General features: G+C 42.6%; 1 protein-coding gene and 1 non-coding gene across 17 annotated transcripts in view; both read left to right on the forward strand.

The window, feature by feature from the left end:
* The window catches only part of LOC121552405 (MAP/microtubule affinity-regulating kinase 3), a 103,296-nt gene that overhangs the window by 16,258 nt on the left and 64,894 nt on the right, over positions 1 to 22,144 (forward strand). The window lies entirely within an intron of this gene.
* trnae-uuc lies at positions 293 to 368 on the forward strand. Its single transcript has one exon. It is a non-coding gene; the product is annotated as a tRNA-Glu (tRNA).

Consider the following 22,144-nt stretch of genomic DNA (forward strand, 5'->3'; position numbering starts at 1 on the left):
CTGAAATAAATCATTCTCTCTACTATTATTCAGACATTTCACATTCTTAAAATAAAGTGTTATTTAACCTTTATTTAACTAGGCAAGTCAGTTAAGAACACATTCTTATTTACAACGACGGCCTACCCCGGCCAAACCCGAACGACGCTGGGCCAATTGTGCGCCACTCTATGGCAATCACGGCCGGATTGTGATACAACCTTGAATCGAACCAGGGTCTGTAGTGACGCCTCTAGCACTGAGATGCAGTGCCTTAGACCGCTGCGCCACTCGGGAGTACTTCCTTATATGTGGTCCTGTTTGGCTCAGTTGGTAGAGCATGGCGCTTTCAACGCCAGGGTTGTGGGTTCGATTCCCACGGGGGACCAGTACAAAAAAAAGTATCAAGATGTATGCACTCACTACTGTAAGTCACTATGGATAAGATCGTCTGCTAAAATGTAAATGTGAAATGTGTTCAGGAGTCTTGTTGGGCACTGTTTATTTCCTGCAGTGCTTCTTGGGTGCAGGAAATTGGGTCACGGGTGGAAGCATGTCTCGTTTTGTCTCCGCCTCCCAGGGCATGGAGTACTTTTATTACACATCCTTCATCCTTCTCCTTGAAGTAATCACTGATCTAACACACATGGAAAGGGTTTTATTACATAGCTTTCACCTATCCAGTTTGGTGAAATCGGTGAAAGGGAAGGATGAAAGTGAGGATGAGCACTTTTTAGTATTTGAACAGGGCCTTGATATGTACATGGAAATCAAAAACCATCTCCCTGTGATACTGACACTGCCATCAAAGAGAGTGTCAGAGGACATCCATTACAACATTTGTCCAGTAGAATTTTAAGGACTGGAGGCCAGTGACGCAGCGTTTTATCCCAGCGTGTTCTGCAATTATTTTTTTGTTGTTGTTTTTTTTGGCCTTGCTCATGAAAAGCAACCACTGAAACCCCAGTCAGCTATCACCGGTGTCGATCCAATAAGAGAAAGCCACATTTAACTGTCCTGAACTGTGTGGTTTGTTTCAAGCCAAACCCTCAAGACGGTAAGCAGTGAAAGTGCAGGGCCAAACCGCGGTGGTGACATCTTGTCCACCTTCATGGTTCGTGACACACTCACCATATTAGTCCACTAGAAGGACACACTCACCATATTAGTCCACTAGAAGGACACACTCACCATATTAGTCCACTAGAAGGACACACTCACCATATTAGTCCAATAGTAGGACACACTCACCATATTAGTCCAATAGTAGGACACACTCACCATATTAGTCCACTAGAAGGACACACTCACCATATTAGTCCACTAGAAGGACACACTCACCATATTAGTCCAATAGTAGGACACACTCACCATATTAGTCCACTAGAAGGACACACCCACCATATTAGTCCACTAGAAGGACACACTCACCATATTAGTCCAATAGTAGGACACACTCACCATATTAGTCCACTAGAAGGACACACTCACCATATTAGTCCACTAGAAGGACACACTCACCATATTAGTCCACTAGAAGGACACACTCGCCATATTAGTCCAATAGTAGGACACACTCACCATATTAGTCCAATAGTAGGACACACTCACCATATTAGTCCACTAGAAGGACACACTCACCATATTAGTCCAATAGTAGGACACACTCACCATATTAGTCCACTAGAAGGACACACTCACCATATTAGTCCAATAGTAGGACACACTCACCATATTAGTCCAATAGTAGGACACACTCACCATATTAGTCCACTAGAAGGACACACTCACCATATTAGTCCACTAGAAGGACACACTCACCATATTAGTCCACTAGAAGGACACACTCACCATATTAGTCCACTAGTAGGACACACTCACCATATTAGTCCAATAGTAGGACACACTCACCATATTAGTCCACTAGAAGGACACACTCACCATATTAGTCCACTAGAAGGACACACTCACCATATTAGTCCACTAGAAGGACACACTCACCATATTAGTCCACTAGTAGGACACACTCACCATATTAGTCCAATAGTAGGACACACTCACCATATTAGTCCACTAGAAGGACACACTCACCATATTAGTCCACTAGAAGGACACACTCACCATATTAGTCCACTAGAAGGACACACTCGCCATATTAGTCCAATAGTAGGACACACTCACCATATTAGTCCAATAGTAGGACACACTCACCATATTAGTCCACTAGAAGGACACACTCACCATATTAGTCCACTAGAAGGACACACTCACCATAGTAGTCCACTAGAAGGATGCCGTTTTCATCTTCACGCCTGTTCCAGGTCATCGTCTTTGCAGTCTTGCTGCACTGATTATTATGTCTCAGGAACCCCATAAATATGATCTGGTAATCTTTTTAGAGATTCATAGCTTGACTGCAAAAAAGACAACCTGGGACAAAACCCATTTCAATTTGGGACAGGTCATTGCATTGGACAGCACAGTCACAGCATTTGTCTTTGGACATCTTAACCCATACAGGACAAGTCATGTTGACTACTGACAGAGTACAGCTAGATCAGGTGTCATGCTACTAGTTACGATGGCCAGAGACGTGTGTGTGTGTGCCTGTGAGTGTATGCGTGCATGCATGCATATGTACAGGTCTTAGTGTTTCTGCAAGTGTGTGTGTGTACACATTTATGAGTGTATAGATGTCAGATCTGAACTAGATTATTTATTTTTTTAATTGAGGAGAATTTCCCTGCTGCATCAGGAAATTCAAATTAGCATCGTGATTTCTTGAAAATGAGCAGTTCTCTTTCTCTCCATGTGGGTGCAGTCGTGTCATTGGGATCAGGCTTGCTATCATAATATTCTCAATCGTTCGCTCAAACACTAGGCCTATGTCCTATTACTGCAACATCCGAAATGCAAATCAACAACCGTCGTTTCATATAGCTTAATAACACAAGATAGATATTGGTCTCCGCTAGGCTACAACATACAAGTGTCAAGTGTTCAATCGTGGCCTGGGGTGGTCTATGGACAGTCCAGGGATATTGTACCCCCGATCTTGATAAGAAATGACCATACAAGACACTGTTGGATAACATACATAGGAAACTACTAAAATAATAACAGTACGCTACACCAACATTAGTTTCCATTCATACAAAGTGTCGTCATGATCTGACCTAGTTTTTTTTTTTTAATCTGCCTTAGCAGAGAGGAAGAGGAGAAGCGAGAGGGCTCACTCTCGCCAAAATATGTCCAGAATACAGCCCAATGCGTTTCTGTGGGCTTAATGTGCAGACCTAAGCTTGTCGCCTGCCTTCGTCATCACATCATTAAAAAGAGATCTGACCCTTTTTTATTTTTTATTTTTTTTACAAGACATCTGGGAACTCGAAAAAAAAACAAACTAGGTCAGATCATGACGTGGGTGATCTTCAGGTTGGAAAGTCGGACCTCTAGAAAGATGCCAGTTTCCGACTTGGAATTCGGAGTTGGATGACCTTTCAAAACAATTTTTCCCAATCTGAGCTTGTTTTTTCCCGGGTTCCCAGTTGTCTTGAAGGGAGAGTTCCAAACGCGGCATTAGGTGACACTGACGTCATGTTTTAGGGCGCGGTAATGAGGTGACCAATAATAGTTGCAATTGAGATCAGCTGTGCGGGTGAATTTAGCGCGAATTGATGGTTTAACGAGACATCAGCTGGCGATGATCTAATGCCATCCATTGCTTGCAATAGACCCCTTGTTATTTGATTATATTCCAATACGCTACATTTTGTAGGCTTCCCATTAGCCTATCCATTGTCACATAATGAATGGTTTGAAAACCGATAATATGCTACTGTTTGTTTCCCTGGCTGAGTTGATGGGCTGAGTTGATGGGCTGAGTTGATGGGCTGAGTTGATGGGCTGAGTTGATGGGCTGAGTTGATGGGCTGAGTTGATGGGCTGAGTTGATGGGCTGAGTTGATGGGCTGAGTTGATGGGCTGAGCTGATGGGCTGAGTTGATGGGCTGAGTTGATGGGCTGAGTTGATGGGCTGAGTTGATGGGCTGAGTTGATGGGCTGAGCTGATGGGCTGAGCTGATGGGCTGAGCTGATGGGCTGAGCTGATGGGCTGAGCTGATGGGCTGAGTTGATGGGCTGATTTTGGCCATCAGTTGATTGACAGATGTAGGCCTACTGTAGAACGATAAACATTCCTCCAGTGTGGATGCTCGCCCATGTTTTATAGTTAGGCTATGTATAATTTGCAGAGGTGGGTAGTGTACTGAAAATCTGTACTTAAGTAAAAGTACTGTTACTTAGATTGTAATTTACTCAAGTAAAAATAGCCATTTTAAGAAACTACTCAAGTAGGAATAGAAAAGTATACGGTCAGAAAACGTACACATTTTATTTAGGTAATTTTTTTACACCTTATGGTAAACTGTGACAGCAAACAAAAAGGACAACTTAATGCAATTTATTTGACATTCACTTATTATTTAAGCCTGCCAGCACCATCTTGCAAATGTCCTCCAGCACAGGTATGATCCGCCCACCTTTTTGCATCTACTGCAGTTAAAGGCATTAATTTTTATCAAATCGCATTCAAGTGTATGTATTTTTTTAATTGAACAAAACATACATTGCTACAGAATGTAGTAATGCCATGCAATTTGATGTCAACGCATATCAAATGAGGTATTTTGTTTTACTACAATGTAAAAACAATTTAAACTGAGCCATGTTGGTTTAAAAAGCTGACTCTTCCGAATGAAAATTGTTCACTTTTGACTGGCATCAAACAAAGTCCATAGCCTGTACAGTTTCAATAACAGTCTTATTCAAAGTTGACTTAATATCTATTAATGTGCTCAATTTCATAAAAAGGTTAAATGGTAATCGAGACATTGGAATCATTTCACAATTTCAATAGCATTAATGAAAATTAATTTCACAATATCATTTCAAGTACATGTGATGGTGAATGCGTACTAAAAAGATTTACACCAAGTGTGACGTTTCATTTTTCACTCAGAACGAAATATCAAGGAGGATCAGGTAAGGGTTACAACAGTCAAACAACAATCAATATCGAAATGTCACTATCAATCATGTTACTATTATGCAAATCAGACACATTTCAGCATGGAATTAAACATCAAGGTAGATATTCAGGTAAGAGTCATATAAGTAATAAATAATCAAACAGTGCAGATAACAATTGCCATAGTCAACTTAATCATCTTTTTCCTGCCAAGGTAGGATTTACCAGTCATGTCTAGATGGGATACAGTTTTTGTCAAATTGACATCAAGTAGATTTTTGGGGGATTTTAGCTAATCCTAACCCTTTCCCTAACCTTGACCTACCCTAACCTGCTACGTTAATTATCCTAACCTGCTGCGTAAGTTCTCATAACCTGCTATGAAAAGTACATTTTTGACAAAAGTTGTATCCCTTCTAGACAACTGGATTTACCTTCCTCTTCTGAACACACACACACACACACACACACACACACACACACAGGGTGAGAGAGAGCAATATAGTGGGAGGATGCTGCGCTTGACACTGCAGCTAGCTAGCTTAGCCAGCTTATCTAGAGGTAACCTAATGTGATGGCTAGTTGGCTATTGCCACACACATCTGATTTAATCTGTTCTCTTGATGCCAATGACAAGGTGGCTAGTTGGCCAACAAGCAGAGATCATATGGGAAGCTAAAGGCAGGAAATTAAACTTTGTCTGTCCAATTCTGTGTTAGCCAAAGCTAGCTAACTAGCCATCTAATTAGCACCTAGCCATTTGCTTTGCACTCGCCCTCAAAACATAATTTCTGAGAAATACTTATCTTTATTCCAGAAATATATCATATTACAAAGTCAGAAGGTTATTAAAGTGCTACTTACCTCTGATTGCGTCTAGCTAAGAACCCACAAACAAAAAATGTCCTCAGGAGTGATTACACGTGCTTCACTTCAAGAGCCGTGGTGGAGACGACAGGGTTTGACGGACAACTTTGAGAGCCAATGGACTTAAGAGCGTTGATGACAAGCTATTTTACGAGCTTTTTTTATCCAACAGCAACGATATAATAATATACATCTATGTAGCTGAAGTGATTTGGTAAAATGTAACGGAGTAAAAAGTCAGTTTAATTCCTTCATAAATTACTTGAGTAAAAGTACACGGAGAGTAACTAGAAAAGTACTAGTTCCTCCCAAAAAAGTTCAAAGGGCAGTAGTGGGCCGGATTCCAACCCATGCCGACTCAGGCATACGTGTGCCGGGGTCAGCTGCTGTATCCACTGGACCACACAGGCACTGAGGATGTATGCATTTATTCTGACTATTGCTTGTCTTGAACATATAATAAAACAAGATATTTTTTTATTTTAATAACTGATTTAAAGAAAACATCTACCCCCTGTCAATTTATTATAATCCATTTAAGAATTCACAAGAGGCGCTACATAGTCTACTTAAACTGATGCCTAGTGGACCTGCAGTCTAAAATAGCTACAAACTCTGCTTCCAGCTGCACCCTGGCGGTGATTCTAAATATTCATTCAGATCCTCATGCTGCAGGATTTATTTTCCTCCTGCGACGAAAGGGGACAAATTAAGATCCGACATCTGTGTGTGTGGGTGAGGTCAGGGTAGGAAGTGTTAATCTGCCTGTGGCCTGAGAGCCAGCTAGAAGTGAAATTAAGGCCCAGCTACTGTGCACAAACAACCTGCCTACCCAACACAACACCACTGATAAGAATACCAACAGAATATGGCCTGGGTTGGTCCAGTGGTCGAAGCCACTGTCTCTGGAACACACATTCAGTGCCTTCAGAAAGTATTCACACCCCTTGACTTTTTCCACATTTTTGTTGTTACAGCCTGAGTTTTAAAATATATTACATTTCGGTTTTGTGTCGCTGAGCTACACACAATACCCCATAATGTCAAAGTAGAATTATATTTTTTACAAATTAATAAAAAATGTAAAGCTGAAATGTCAGATAAGTTGCATGGACTAACTCTGTGTGCAATAATGGTGTTTTAAAATTATTTTTGAATGACTACCCCAGCTCTGTACCCCACACATACAATTATATGTGAGGTCCCTGAGCCAAGCAGTGAATTTCAAGCACAGATTTAACGACAAAGACCAGGGAGGTTTTCCAATGCCTCGCAAAGAAGGACACCTATTGGTAGATGGGTAAAAATTAAAAAAGCAGACATTGAATTTCCCTTTGAGCATGATGAAGTTATTAATTACACTTTGGATGGTGTATCAATACACCCAGTCACTACAAAGATACAGGCGTCCTTCCTAACTCTGTTGACGGAGAGGAAGGAATCCGCTCGCGGATTTCACCATGAGGCCAATGGTGATTTTTAAACCAATTACAGATTTTAAATGGCTGTGATAGGAGAACACTGATGATGGATCAACAAAGTTGTAGTTAATCCACAATACTAAACTAAATGACAGTGTGAAAAGAAGGAACCCTGTACAGAATAAAAATATTCCCAAACATTCATCCTGTTTGCAATAAGGCAGTAAAGTAATACTGCAAAAATGTGGCAAAGAAATTAATTTATTCTCCTGAATACAAAGCATTATGTTTGGGGCAAATCCAACACAACACATCACTGAGTACCACTCTTCATATTTTCATACATGGTGGTGGCTGCATCATGTTATTGGTATGCTGGTCATCGGCAAGGACTAGGGAGTTTATGATGAAAATAAACTGAATAGAGCTAAGCACAGGCAAAGTCCTAGAGGAAAACCTGGTTCAGTCTGCTTTCCAACAGACACTGGGAGACAAATCCACCTTTCAGAAGGACAATAACCTAAAACGCATGGCCAAATATACACTGGAGCTACTTACCAAGATGACAGTGAAAGTTCCTGTGTGGCCTAGTTAGAGTTTTGACTTAAATCGGCTTGAAAATCAATGGCAAAACTTAAAAAATGGCTGTCTAGCAGTTATCAACAATCAAACCTGACAGAGCTTGAAGAATTTAAAAAATAATAATGGGCAAATATTGTACAATCCAGGTTTTCAAGCTCATAAGAGACTTACCCAGAAAGACTCACAGCTGTAATCGCTGCCAAAGGTGATTCTAACATGTATTGACTCTGGGGGTTGAATACTTATCTAATCAAAATATATTAGCGTTTTTATTTTCCTTTTAATAAAAGAAAAGTACTTTTCTTCCACTTTCACATTAGAGTATTTTGTGTAGATCGTTGACAAAACATAACAATTAAATCCATTTTATTCCCACTTTGTAACACAGCAAAATGTGGAAAAAGTCAAGGGGTGTGAATACTTTCTGGAGGCACTGTACCACCGCAGCATGGTTTCAAATCGGGCCTACTGCTATTTCAGAAACTCTCTCCTATATCTTTCCTCTCAATCTATCTTATCCGATAAATGAGAGAAGTGGAATTGCCCCACTCCTTTAATAAAATAGAAGCAAAAAGAACACCAACAAATCACGATAGCACTCCAGTTGAGCCCTCCGTAATAAAGAGTTTGTTGGGGATGTCGTCATCATGACGTAGCAGGTTTTTCAGTATGTCTATTGACGTAACATTATGTTGTGACGTTTCATTCAGCTGTATGTGAGCTAGTTCAACCCTAACTAGCTAACCGTATTCATGTTGTTTGTCTTGAATGTGTCAAGTCAGTTGTTAATAGAACCAGACATTGTCATGATGACATTGGTTATGTCTTGCTAATTTTTATTAGATTTATTAGGCTCCCCATTAGCCGATGGCAATGGTGACAGCTAGTCTTACTGGGGTCCGACACCTAACGAAATACTTGACAATTTACATACATTTAAAAACATTAACATGTAGTGTGTGTGCATCTATCAGTTACACATACATATCAGTACATATACACAACAAGTAGGTCACATAGGGGAGAGGCGTTGTGCCGTGAGGTGTTGCTTTGTTTGTTTTTTGAAACCAGGTTTGCTGTTCACTTGCGCTATATGAGATGGAAGGAAGCTCTGTATAATACAACTTCCTTCAATTTGTTCTGGACCTGGGGACTGTGAAAATACTTCTGGTGGTATGTCTGGTGGGGTAAGTGTGTGTGTCAGAGCTGTGTATAAGTTGACTATGCAAACAATTTGGAATTTCCAACACCATAGTTTCTTCTAAAAACATGGAAGTGATGCAGTCAGCCTTTCCTCAACTCTTAGCCAAGAGAGACTGGCATGCTTAGTATTAATATTAGTCCTCTAATTGCAATGAAGAACAAGACGTGCCACTTGTTCTGGGCCAGCTGCAGCTTAACTAGGTCCTTCTTTGCGGCACTTGACCATATGACTGGACAATAATCAAGATAAGATAAAACTAGAGCCTGCAGGACTTGCTTTGTGGAGTGTGGTGTCAAAAAAGCAGAGAATCTCTTTATTACGGACAGACCTCTCCCCATCTTTACAACCATTGAATCTATATGTTGTGATCATGACAGTTTACAATCTAAGGTAACACCAAGTAATTTAGTCTCCTCAACTTGTTCAACAGCCACACCATTCATTACCAGATTCAACTGAGGTCTAGAACTTAGGGAATGATTTGTACTAAATACAATGCTCTTAATTTTAGAGATGTTCAGGACCAATTTATTACTGGCCACCCATTCCAAAACTGACTGCAACTCTTTAAGGGTTCCAGTGTCTTCATTGGCTGTGGTTGCTGACGCGTATTTGGTTGAATCATCAGCATACATGGACACACATTCTTTGTTTAATGCCAGTGACCGGTCATTGGTAAAAATCGAAATGTGTAGAGGGCCTAAAGAGCTGCCCTGCGGTACACCACACTTCTATTAGATAGATACAGTAGCTCTGAATCCACGATATGGCAGAGGTTGAAAAGCCGTAACACATAGGTTTTCTAAACAACAGGTTATGGTCAATAATATCAAACGCTGCTCTGAAATCTAACAGTACAGCTCCCACAATCTTCTTATTATCAATTTCTTTCAACAAATCATCAGTCATTTGTGTCAGTGCAGTACATGTTGAGTGCCCTTCTCTATAAGCATGCTGAAAGTCTGATGTCAATTTGTTTACAGAGAAATAGCATTGTGTTTGGTCAACAAAAAAAATTCCAACAGTTTGCTAAGAGCTGGCAGCTGTCAGAACCAGTAAAGGCCGCTTTACCACTCTTGGGTAGCGGAATGACTGGCTTCCCTCCAGGCCAGAGACAAACACTTTCCTCTAGGCTCAGATTAAAGATATGGCAGATCGGAGTGGCTATAGTCAGCTACCATCCTCAGTAGCTTTCCATATAAGTTGTCAATGCCAGGAAGTTTATCATTATTGATCCATAACAATAATTGTTTAACCACTTCCACACTAGCTTGACAAAATTCAAATTTACAATGCTTTTCTTATATTATTAGTTTTTTATGCATGAGTACGATGGCTCACTGTTCGTTGTTGGCATTTCCTGCCAAACTTTGCCCACTTTGCCAATTAAGTAATCATTAAAAATAATTTGCAACATGAAATGGTTTTGTGATGAATAAGCCATCTGATTCAATGAAAGGTGGAGTTGAATTTGTCTTTCTGCCCATAATTTCATTTAAAGTACTCCAAAGTTTTTTTTCTTCCATCATTCTTTATATCATTGATCTTGGCTTCATAATACAGTTTCCTCTTCTTTTTCCTCTTCTTTTTGTTTTTGTTGTTGTTAAGTCACATAATTTATAATTTGCAGTAAGTCAGCCAGTCAGATGTGCAGCCAGAGTTATTAGCCACTCCTTTTGCACCGTGTCTTTCAACCATTCAGTTTTTCAATTCCTTATCAATCCATAACAGCCTTAACAGCAAATGACGCTGCAACTAGAGCTTTTCGACCAAATGTTAAGCCAACTCATTTTGACCATCCAAAAAAAGTGTCAAGTATTACTGCCGGAAATAGTTTCATAGCTTTTCGTTGTACAGCAATCACGAGAGGACACTCAGGACAGTAATTTATGCAGCTATTTGAAGTGATGGTCTGGTTTGACAAGAGTGCCACTTTTTCTGTGCTGTCAAAATGTCACCCCTTTTACGATTTTTCATCTTTCTAGTTATGTGTTTGATGTTGATGGCTGTGTATCTGGCAGTGTGTGTGTGGGCTTTGTTTTGTGCAGTGTATACTGTATGTGTGCATGTTTGTGTGTGCGTTAGAGAAACGTGTGTGTGTGTGTTCCCACTAGTGTCCTAATGATTTCTAGGTGGCCTGTTAATAAGCGCTGATGAAGTGGAGCCTGTGGTATTTGTGACCTCTAGCCTATAGGATGGCAGGAGCGAGTGGGTTGAAAGGTCAGCTCTGCTGTCTATGGCTTGTCTTTACTCAAGATCCCAGTGTAACATTTGGAGCTAACATTTTCACACAAAATTGACATGAAAGTTTGCATACAAATCTTTAAATTAGGAATAGGCCCATAGTGTTCCGGGTTTGGGGTCAATTCCGTTTTCAATAAAGTTAATTCAGAAAAATATCCCGTTGTTTTGGGTCAATTCATGGTCATAAACATGTCATAACAGCTGACATAACTGTGTCATAACCATGTCATAATATGTCATAACAGCTGACATAACTTATCATAACCTGTCATGATATGGTCATAACACTGTCATGACCCATATATTTACACCTGTTGTGACATAATAATAATAATAATATGCCATTTAGCAGACGCTTTTATCCAAAGCGACGTACAGTCATATATTGCATTATTTTACGGCTGGTTATGACACCTACAGAAGTGTCAAAACCCACATTTATTCAAACATATTTTTCCCCTGCCAAGAAGTTTCCTTTCGTTTTTGAAAGTTTATTTCTTAAATCACTTTACTTGGACTAAGAAAATACACTTTATGACACTGTCAAGAAGCATTATGACCATCATAATCATATAGGCCAGATAGGCCTATCAGGTACAGGCCCTTATGTCAGTCAGTCAAAAAGAGGGTGTCTTGTCCTGCTCCTGAAATCTGCTCCTGCATTCATCCCAGTCATCAGCAAACAGAGCTTTGGGGTAGGTGCATGTCTGATATCAGTGTGTGCACAATTACAATGATAATTTAATATGGTCAATTTCAGAAAATGTTATATAACATAGCCTACTTGTCAACAGTATGTTTATGGTGTAATGGAATGTTTTGCCTTGTGTGGTAGGTTTTGTGGACTTTGACACTCTTATGTAGGTGTCATAACCAGGCATAAAATAACGTAATATATGTCACAACAGGTCTAAATATGTGTCATGGCAGTGCTATGACCATATTATGACAGGTTATGACAAGTTATGTCAGCTGTTGTGACATATTATGACATGGTTATGACTGTGTCATAACGTTTTATGATGCTGGGTGTCAAGTAAAGTGTTACCGAATTGTTTAATTCAAGAATAACATTTCCATTATTTTCCTGAATTGGCTGCATTGAAAAATCAACAGGACCCCATATTGCACCAAAGCTCTGGGTTAGACCATGCTGTCTATCTAAATCCCTTCAAACATTCCGTAGTTTTCTTATGTAAACGTAATGTACAGATACTATTGTGAAAGCTAGTAACGATAGTAGCCCAAATATCTGTGGTGTAGCAATGGTTTGATGATGATAAGCATATTGTGGTCTCCCACCACTAGGGAAGGACAGACCAGGTGATGGAGGGAGAAAATGAGGGTGAGAGAAAATGGTGACAAAAAGATACAGGTAACTGCCAAAATAATGAAAACACTTGAGTAAATGAGGGAAACAAAGTGTGTTGAAAGCAGGTGCTTCTACACAGGCTTGGTTCCTGAGTGTATTAAACAATTAACATCCCATCATGCTTAGGGTCATGTATACAAATGCTGGGCAGGCCGTTATTTTGGCTACCATGGCTATGCCCCCATAGGATGACAATGCCCCCATCCACAGGGCACGAGTGGCCAATGAATGGACTGATGAGCATGATAATGATGTAAACCATATGCCATCAGTCACCACATTTACATTTACATTTACGTCATTTAGCAGACGCTCTTATCCAGAGCGACTTACAAATAGGTGCATTCACCTTCTAGCCAGTGGGATAACCACTTTACAATGTTTTTTCTTCTTTTTTTTCTTTCTTTTTTTGGGGGGGGGGGGGTAGAAGGATTACTTTATCCTATCCCAGGTATTCCTTAAAGAAGTGGGGTTTCAAATGTCTCCGGAAGGTGGTGAGTGACTCCGCTGTCCTGGCGTCGTGAGGGAGGTTGTTCCACCATTGGGGTGCCAGAGCAGCGACCAGTTTTGACTATAGTTGTTGGCATGACTTGCTGCCTGTCTGGGACGGCTGCACCTTTTGTTCTCATGTCCTCTCTTTATTTACCGTTTCCCATTTCTCTCCCCTGCTCTCTCTCTCTCCCTCTCTCTCTCTCTCTCTCTCTCTCTCTCTCTCTCTCTCTCTCTCTCGGTAGTGGTGGTACTAGCAGTAGTGGTGGTACTAGCAGTGGTGGTGGTACTAGCAGTAGTGGTGGTACTAGCAGTAGTGTTGGCAGTAGTGGTGGTACTAGCAGTAGTGGTGGCACTAGCAGTAGTGGTGGCACTGGCAGTAGTGGTGGCACTAGCAGTAGTGGTGGCACTGGCAGTAGTGGTGGCACTAGCAGTAGTGGTGGCACTAGCAGTCGTGGTGGCACTAGCAGTCTTGGTGGTACTAGCAGGAGCGGCAGTAGTGGTGGTACTAGCAGTAGTGTTGGCACTAGCAGTAGTGGTGGTACTAGCAGTAGTGTTGGCAGTAGTGGTGGTACTAGCAGTAGTGGTGGTACTAGCAGTAGTGTTGGCACTAGCAGTAGTGGTGGCACTAGCAGTAGTGGTGGCACTGGCAGTAGTGGTGGCACTAGCAGTAGTGGTGGCACTAGCAGTCGTGGTGGCACTAGCAGTCTTGGTGGTACTAGCAGGAGCGGCAGTAGTGGTGGTACTAGCAGTAGTGTTGGCACTAGCAGTAGTGGTGGTACTAGCAGTAGTGTTGGCAGTAGTGGTGGTACTAGCAGTAGTGTTGGCACTAGCAGTAGTGGTGGTACTAGCAGTAGTGGTGACACTAGCAGTAGTGGTGGCACTAGCAGTAGTGGTGGTACTAGTAGTAGTGATGGCACTAGCAGTAGTGGTGGTACTAGCAGTAGTGGTGGTACTAGCAGTAGTGTTGGTACTAGCAGTAGTGGTGGCACTAGCAGTGGTGGTGGCACTAGCAGTAGTGGTGGTACTAGCAGGAGCGGCAGTAGTGGTGGTACTAGCAGTAGTGGTGGTACTAGCAGTAGTGGTGGCACTAGCAGTAGTGGTGGCACTAGCAGTAGTGGTGGTACTAGCAGTAGTGGTGGCACTAGCAGTAGTGGTGGTACTAGCAGTAGTGGTGGCACTAGCAGTGGTGGTGGCACTAGCAGTAGTGGTGGTACTAGCAGTAGTGGTGGTACTAGTAGTAGTGATGGCACTAGCAGTAGTGGTGGCACTAGCAGTAGTGGTGGTACTAGCAGTAGTGGTGGTACTAGCAGTAGTGTTGGCACTAGCAGTAGTGGTGGCACTAGCAGTAGTGGTGGTACTAGCAGTAGTGGTGGCACTAGCAGTAGTGGTGGTACTAGCAGTAGTGGTGGTACTAGCAGTGGTGGTGGCACTAGCAGTAGTGGTGGTACTAGCAGTAGTGGTGGTACTAGTAGTAGTGATGGCACTAGCAGTAGTGGTGGCACTAGCAGTAGTGGTGGTACTAGCAGTAGTGGTGGTACTAGCAGTAGTGGTGGCACTAGCAGTAGTGGTGGTACTAGCAGTAGTGGTGGCACTAGCAGTAGTGGTGGCACTAGCAGTAGTGGTGGTACTAGCAGGAGCATCATTGAGCTGGGCCCTAGTGTTGGGCCCCAGTGGAGCATCATTGAGCTGGGCCTGGAGGCTTTTACGGCGCGGCGCTCCCGCTACTCCCTTTCTAATGTGACCGGAAGCTGCTCCACGGGGGCTATGTGAAGAACACCTCCAAGAGTCACAACACTAGGGCCCAATTCACAACACTAGGGCCCAACTCACAACACTAGGGCCCAACTCACAACACTAGGGCCCAACTCACAACACTAGGGCCCAACTCACAACACTAGGGCCCAACTCACAGCACTAGGGCCCAACTCACAACACTAGAGCCCAACTCACAACACTAGGGCCCAACTCACATCACTAGGGCCCAACTCACAACACTAGGGCCCAACTCACAACACTAGGGCCCAACTCACATCACTAGGGCCCAACTCACAGCACTAGGGCCCAACTCTCAACACTAGGGCCCAACTCTCAACACTAGGGCCCAACTCTCAACACTAGGGCCCAACTCTCAACACTAGGGCCCAACTCACATCACTAGGGCCCAACTCACAGCACTAGGGCCCAACTCTCAACACTAGGGCCCAACTCTCAACACTAGGGCTCAACTCACATCACTAGGGCCCAACTCACATCACTAGGGCCCAACTCTCAACACTAGGGCCCAACTCTCAACACTAGGGCCCAACTCTCAACACTAGGGCCCAACTCTCAACACTAGGGCCCAACTCACATCACTAGGGCCCAACTCACAACACTAGGGCCCAACTCTCAACACTAGGGCCCAACTCTCAACACTAGGGCCCAACTCTCAACACTAGGGCCCAACTCTCAACACTAGGGCCCAACTCTCACAGTAGGCAGGAAATAGTATGGTTGCCGTGTGTGTGTGTGTGTGTGTGTACTGAGTATGTAAATGTGTGCATGTGGAAAAACAAGGGAGTAATCTGGAGACAAACACATTAGTGGGGGTTGAGAGGAAAGTGGGCCAGTGGACAATTAGGCCTGCAAGCCGTATTGACTGCTGTGCCTGTAAAGGAATGTGTGTGTGTGTGTCTCTTGTGTGTTTGCATGCACTTTGCATTTGCATGTGTCTGTCTGTCCGTCCCGTGTAGCTCAGTTGGTAGAGCATGGCGTTTGCAACGCCAGGGTTGTGGGTTTGTTTCCCACGGGGGACCTGTATGAAAAAATAAAATAATTATGCACTCACTAACTGTAAGTCGCTCTGGATAAGAGCGTCTGCTAAATGACTAAAATGTAAATGTAAATATAATCAGTCAATTTAAATAAATAAATTAGGCCCTAATCTATAGATTTCACATGACTGGGAATACAGATATGCATCTGTTGGTCACAGATACCTTAAAAAAAAAAAAAAAAAAGTAGGGGCGTGGATCAGAAAACTAGTCAGTATCTGGTGTGTCCACCATTTGCCTCACGCAGTGCGACACATCTCCTTCACATAGAGTTGATCAGGCTGTTGATTGTGGCCTGTGGAATGTTGTCCCACTCCTCTTCAAGTTGCGGGATGTTGGTGGGAACTGGAACACTCTGTCGTACATGTCGATCCAGAGCATCCCAAACATGCTCGATGGTTGACAAGTCTGGTGAGTATGCAGGCCATGGAAGAACTGGGACATTTTCAGCTTCCAGGAATTGTGCACAGATCCTTGCGACATGGGGCTGTGCATTATCATGCTGAAACTTGAGGTGATGGCGGTGGATGAATGGCACTACAATGGGCCTCAGAATCTCGTCACTGTATCTCTGTGCATTCAAATTGCCATCGATAAAATACAATTGGGTTCGTTGTCCGTAATTTATGCCTGCCCATACCATAACCCCACTGCCACCATGGGGCACTCTGTTCACAATGTTGACATCAGCAAACCGCTCGCCCACATGACGCCATACACGTGGTCTGCGGTTGTGAGGCCGGTTGGACGTACTGCCAAATTCTCTAATACGACGTTGTAGGTGGCTTATGGTAGAGAAATTAACATTAAATTGTCTGGCAACAGCTCTTGTGGACATTCCTGCAGTCAGCATGCCAATTGCACGCTCCCTCAAAACTTGAGATATCTGTGGCATTGTGTTGTGTGACAAAACTGCACATTTTAGAGTGGCCTTTTATTGTCCCCAGCACAAGGTGCACCTCAAATCAAATCAAGCTTTATTTATACAGCACATTTCAGACATGGAACAAATCAAATCAAGCTTTATTTATACAGCACATTTCAGACATGGAATGCAACACAATGTGCTTCACAGGAAAAAAATTATAAAAACAATGAAAATAAAAACTGAAATATTTACTACACAACCAACATAAGAGGATCTCTTTTAAATATGTCCACAGTTTCAGCTCCCCTCAGATTCTCTGGCAGGCTATTCCAGAGGCTGGGGGCATAATAACTAAAGGCTGCCTCTCCATGCCTCTTGGTCCAAGGCTTTGGGATAGTTAAAGGCCAGTGCCTTAGGACCTGAGGGACCTACTGGGTACATAACTCAAAGGCATATCTGACATGTATTGAGGTGCACAATCGTGGCTTTATTTAAAAACCAATAGAAGAATCTTAAAATTAATTATAAAACTAACTTTAACTAAGGCTGTCTCTGTGCTGTGGTGGGCCCGAAAACAAGATAGACATTTTTCAAAAATACAGTTGGCATTAAAATAATAATTTGGCTGTTTAAAAACCAATTTCTCCAGAAGTTTGCTTAAGAATGGAAGGTTGTAGATGTCTGTGTCAACCAGGGAAAATACATCCATAGTGCCTTTGCGTGGTAGGCTAGGGCACATATCATCAAACTTCTCATCAGGTCTTGCTTGACTGATTTCCAGCCTAATGTTGGTTATCTTATCTCTGAAACATGCCGCAAACTCATCACATTTAGATGTGGAGGAAAGTTCACATAGGTTTGCGGGGGTATCATTTATCAGGCCATCAATGGTCGAGAACTATTCTCAAATTATTCTGATTATTAGTGATTTAAGTTAGAAAACTGAGCCTGTCTGGCATTTCTAATCGCCTTGTTATATATACAGTTCATTTGTTAAGTTACAGCCTTATTCTAAAATTGATTAAAACAAATAATAATCCTCATCAATCTACACACAAACCCCATAATGACAAAGCGAAAATTGGTTTTTATTTGCAAATCTATAAAAAATTTAAAACAGAAATACCTTATTTACATAAGTATTCAGAGCCTTTGCTATGAGACTTGAAATTGAGCTCAGGTGCACCCTGTTTCCTTTGATCATCCTTGATATGTTTCTACAACTTGATTGGAGTCCACCTTTGATAAATTCAATTGATTGGACATGATTTGGAAAGGCACACACCTGTCTATATAAGGTCCCACAGTTGACAGTGCATGTCAGAACAAAAACCAAGCCATGAGGTTGAAGGAATTGTCCGTAGAGCGCCGAGACAGGATTGTGTCGAGGCACAGATCTGGGGAAGGGTATCAAAAACTGTCTGCAGCATTGAAGGTTCCCAAGAACCTTAAATGGAAGAAGTTTGGAACCAACAAGACTCTTCCTAGAGCTGGCTGCCCGGCCAAACTGAGCAATCTGGGGAGAAGGGCTTTGGTCAGCGAGATGACCAAGAACCCGATGGTCACTCTGACAGAGCTTCAGAGTGCCTCTGTGGAGATGGGAGATCCTTCCAGAAGGACAACCATCTCTGCAGCACTCCACCAATCAGGGCTTTATGGTAGAGTGGCCAGACGGAAGCCACTCCTCCGTAAAAGGCACATGACAGCCCGCTTGGAGTTTGTCAAAAGGCACCTAAAGGACTCTCTGACCATGAGAAACAAGATTCTCAGGTCTGATGAAACCAAGATTTAACTATTTGGCCTGAATGCCAAGCGTCACGTCTGGAGGAAACCTGGCACTATCCCTACGGTGAAGCATGGTGGTGGCAGCATCATGCTGTGGGGATGTTTTGTCAGCGGCAGGTACTGGGAGATCAGGATTGAGGGAAAGATGAACGGAGCAAAGTACAGAGCGATCCTTGATGAAAACCTGCTCCAGAGCGCTCAGGTCCTCAGACTGGGGCGAAGGTTCACCTTCCAACAGGACAACGACCCTAAGCACACAGCCAAAACAACGCAGGAGTGGCTTCGGGACAAGTCTCTGAATGTCCTTGAGTGGCCCAGCCAGAGCTCGGTCATGAACCCGATCGAACATCTCTGGAGAGACCTGAAAATAGCTTTGCAGCAACGCTCCCCATCCAACCTGACAGAGCTTGAGAGGATCAGCAGAGAAGAATGTGAGACACTCCCCAAATACATACCGAAGAAGACTCTAGGCTGTAATCACTGCCAAATGTTCTTTAACAAAGTACTGAGTAAAGGGTCTGAATTCTTATGTAAATGTGATATTTCATATTTTTGATTTGCAAACAATTTCAATAAAAACCAGTTTTTGTTTTGTCATTATGGGGTGTTGTGTTTAGATTGATGAGGGGGGGAAAAAAACAATTTCATCCATTTTAGAATAAGGCTGTAACGTAACAAAATGTGGAAAAAGTCAAGGGGTCTGAATACTTTCCGAATGCGCTAAATTAGGTTACTCACAATTACCATAGTGCCATTTCTATAGGAGTTGATATGGTTTCCAAGTCCTCTGTTGCTTATTCTGACAAGGAGAACTGGAGCACTACGAGACCCTGTCCGTCGTCTCTAAAACAGTTTGCGATGTTGCTGGAAATAATCATGGAACCCCTGCGGTTAAGGTGAATCCTGTCTCTTTTATAAAGTGCTGGTTGCTCCCACAGCACAACAATCAAAGTTGTCACAAAAAGAGACATTCCTGTCGTTGCAAAGTTTCTTCAGGTACTCGTTTAGGGCAAAGAGTCGGCTGAAATGTTCCGAACCCCTTCGGTAGGACGGGAGGGGGCCAGGGATAATTATTATCTTCCCTGTGCTAGCGAGTGTCTTTAAATATGTTTTGTAGTCCTCCCTCAGTTCCTCAGATCGCCTAAAACGAAGGTCGTTAAAACCTATGTGAGTGACGATGGTGTCAATATTGGAGTAGTTGGCCAGAACTGTGGGCAGGAGAGAGTTGATATCATGGACACGGGCTCCTAGGTGACAGTGGATCTTGGTCGGTCCGCAGACCGTAGGCAGGCCAAAATCTCTCACCATCGAGCTGCCCACAATGATGGTGGTCGTGATGGAATCCGATGGGGAAACGACCTGCTGAACTGTGGTGGCCGTGGAGGAGGGTGCCACTGGATATATGATCATGCTGTTTAATCAGCTTCTTGATATGCCACATGTGTCAGGTGGATGGATTTGCAAAGGATCTCACTAACAGGGATGTGAAACAAATGTGTTCACAACATTTGAGAGAAATAAGCTTTTTTTGTGCATATGGAGCATTTCTGGGGTCTTTTATTTCAGCTCATGAAACATGGGACCAACACTTTACATGTTTCATTTATATTTTTGTTCAGTGTATATCAGTTTCTAGTCTAGAGTCCTGCTCCCACACCATCTATATCAGTGTCTAGTCTAGAGTCCTGCTCCCACACCATCTATATCAGTGTCTAGTCTAGAGTCCTGCTCCCACACCATCTATATCAGTGTCTAGTCTAGAGTCCTGCTCCCACACCATCTATATCAGTGTCTAGTCTAGAGTCCTGCTCCCACACCATCTATATCAGTGTCTAGTCTAGATCCCACCCCAGTCCTCAGAGACCAGGTTCTCGGCCGTTGCACGTAATTGTTCTCTCCCAGGATTAGCACACCTTATTAAACCAATAAAGGGCGTGTAGGTTAGTTGAGTTGTTGAATCTGATGTGTTAGTGCTGGTCTGGAGCAAAACATGCCTTTTTCTAATGCTTCTTGGTAGAGTGGACACATCACAGACACATCTAGTTAACCTCAACTGTTATGTCAATTAACTTTTTTGGCTGTCTGTGTGTGTGTGTGTGTGTGTGTGTGTGTGTGTGTGTGTGTGTGTGTGTGTGTGTGTGTGTGTGTGTGTGTGTGTGTGTGTGTGTGTGTGGCTGATATGAAGGAATGTCTTGCGGAGTGTGTCCTATCCAGGGACAGAGACACTTGTCTGCTCAGCACAGCTCCTCGTTACCTGCAGGCTGCTAGCCTCTCATCCTGTCTCCTCCACTGAGAATGGGGTGTGTGTGTGTGTGAGAGAGAGAGACAGAGAGAGCGTTCATATGCATCATACTTGTAGTAGCAAAATGTATTTCAAAACCTCAAATTCTGTGACATCCATGCAGTGTTGCAACAATGGGCCTCATTTATCAACCGTTAGTTGAGCACCATACATGTATCAACTGTTAGCTGGCACCATACATTTGTATGTAAATGGTCATTGTATGAGGACACACATAAAACAGAATGACACTGACTGTGTGTGTGTGTGACTCGTCGGCCTGCCATATGGATGGATGTGTGTGTGCTTCTGCGTGTGTGTATCCACAGGACTACAGTGAATTATTCAGTACTCACATCTCTCTCCCTCTCCCGCTGAACAGCTCTGTGTTTAGTCATGATGAAACAGGCTGCTGCTGCCACTGCCTCACGGGCACGGCACACACACACACACACACACACACACACACACACACACACACAGAGGGATGGATACCTCTCCATGCAAGAGAGACCTGTGTGGGCGGACTGTTCAGATGCTCCATAAAATGTTTATTACAGTAAAGTGTCTTCCTGTTTCCCTCCGGCTCTCCGCTACTGTACAGTTACAGTACAGATACGATATAGTACAGCTACATTACAGTACAAATACAGTACAGCTACATTACAGTACAAATACAGTTCAGATACATTACAGATACAATACCGATACATTACAGATACAGTTCAGATACATTACAGATACAATACCGATACATTACAGATACAGTTCAGATACATTACAGATACAGTTCAGATACATTACAGATACAATACCGATACATTACAGATACAGTTCAGATACATTACAGATACAGTTCAGATACATTACAGATACAGTTCAGATACATTACAGATACAGTTCAGATACATTACAGATACATTACAGATACAATACCGATACATTACAGATACAATACCGATACATTACCGATACATTACAGATACAATACCGATACATTACAGATACAGTTCAGATACATTACAGATACAGTTCAGATACATTACAGATACAGTTCAGATACATTACAGATACAATACCGATACATTACAGATACAGTTCAGATACATTACAGATACAGATACAGTTCACATACATTACAGATACAGTTCAGATACAGATACAGCCGGGATGAACATTCCTGCTGCTGCTCACACATGAAGTGTAG

This window comes from Coregonus clupeaformis, chromosome 36 (assembly GCF_020615455.1).
Source record: "Coregonus clupeaformis isolate EN_2021a chromosome 36, ASM2061545v1, whole genome shotgun sequence".
Classification (NCBI taxonomy): Eukaryota; Metazoa; Chordata; class Actinopteri; order Salmoniformes; family Salmonidae; genus Coregonus; species Coregonus clupeaformis.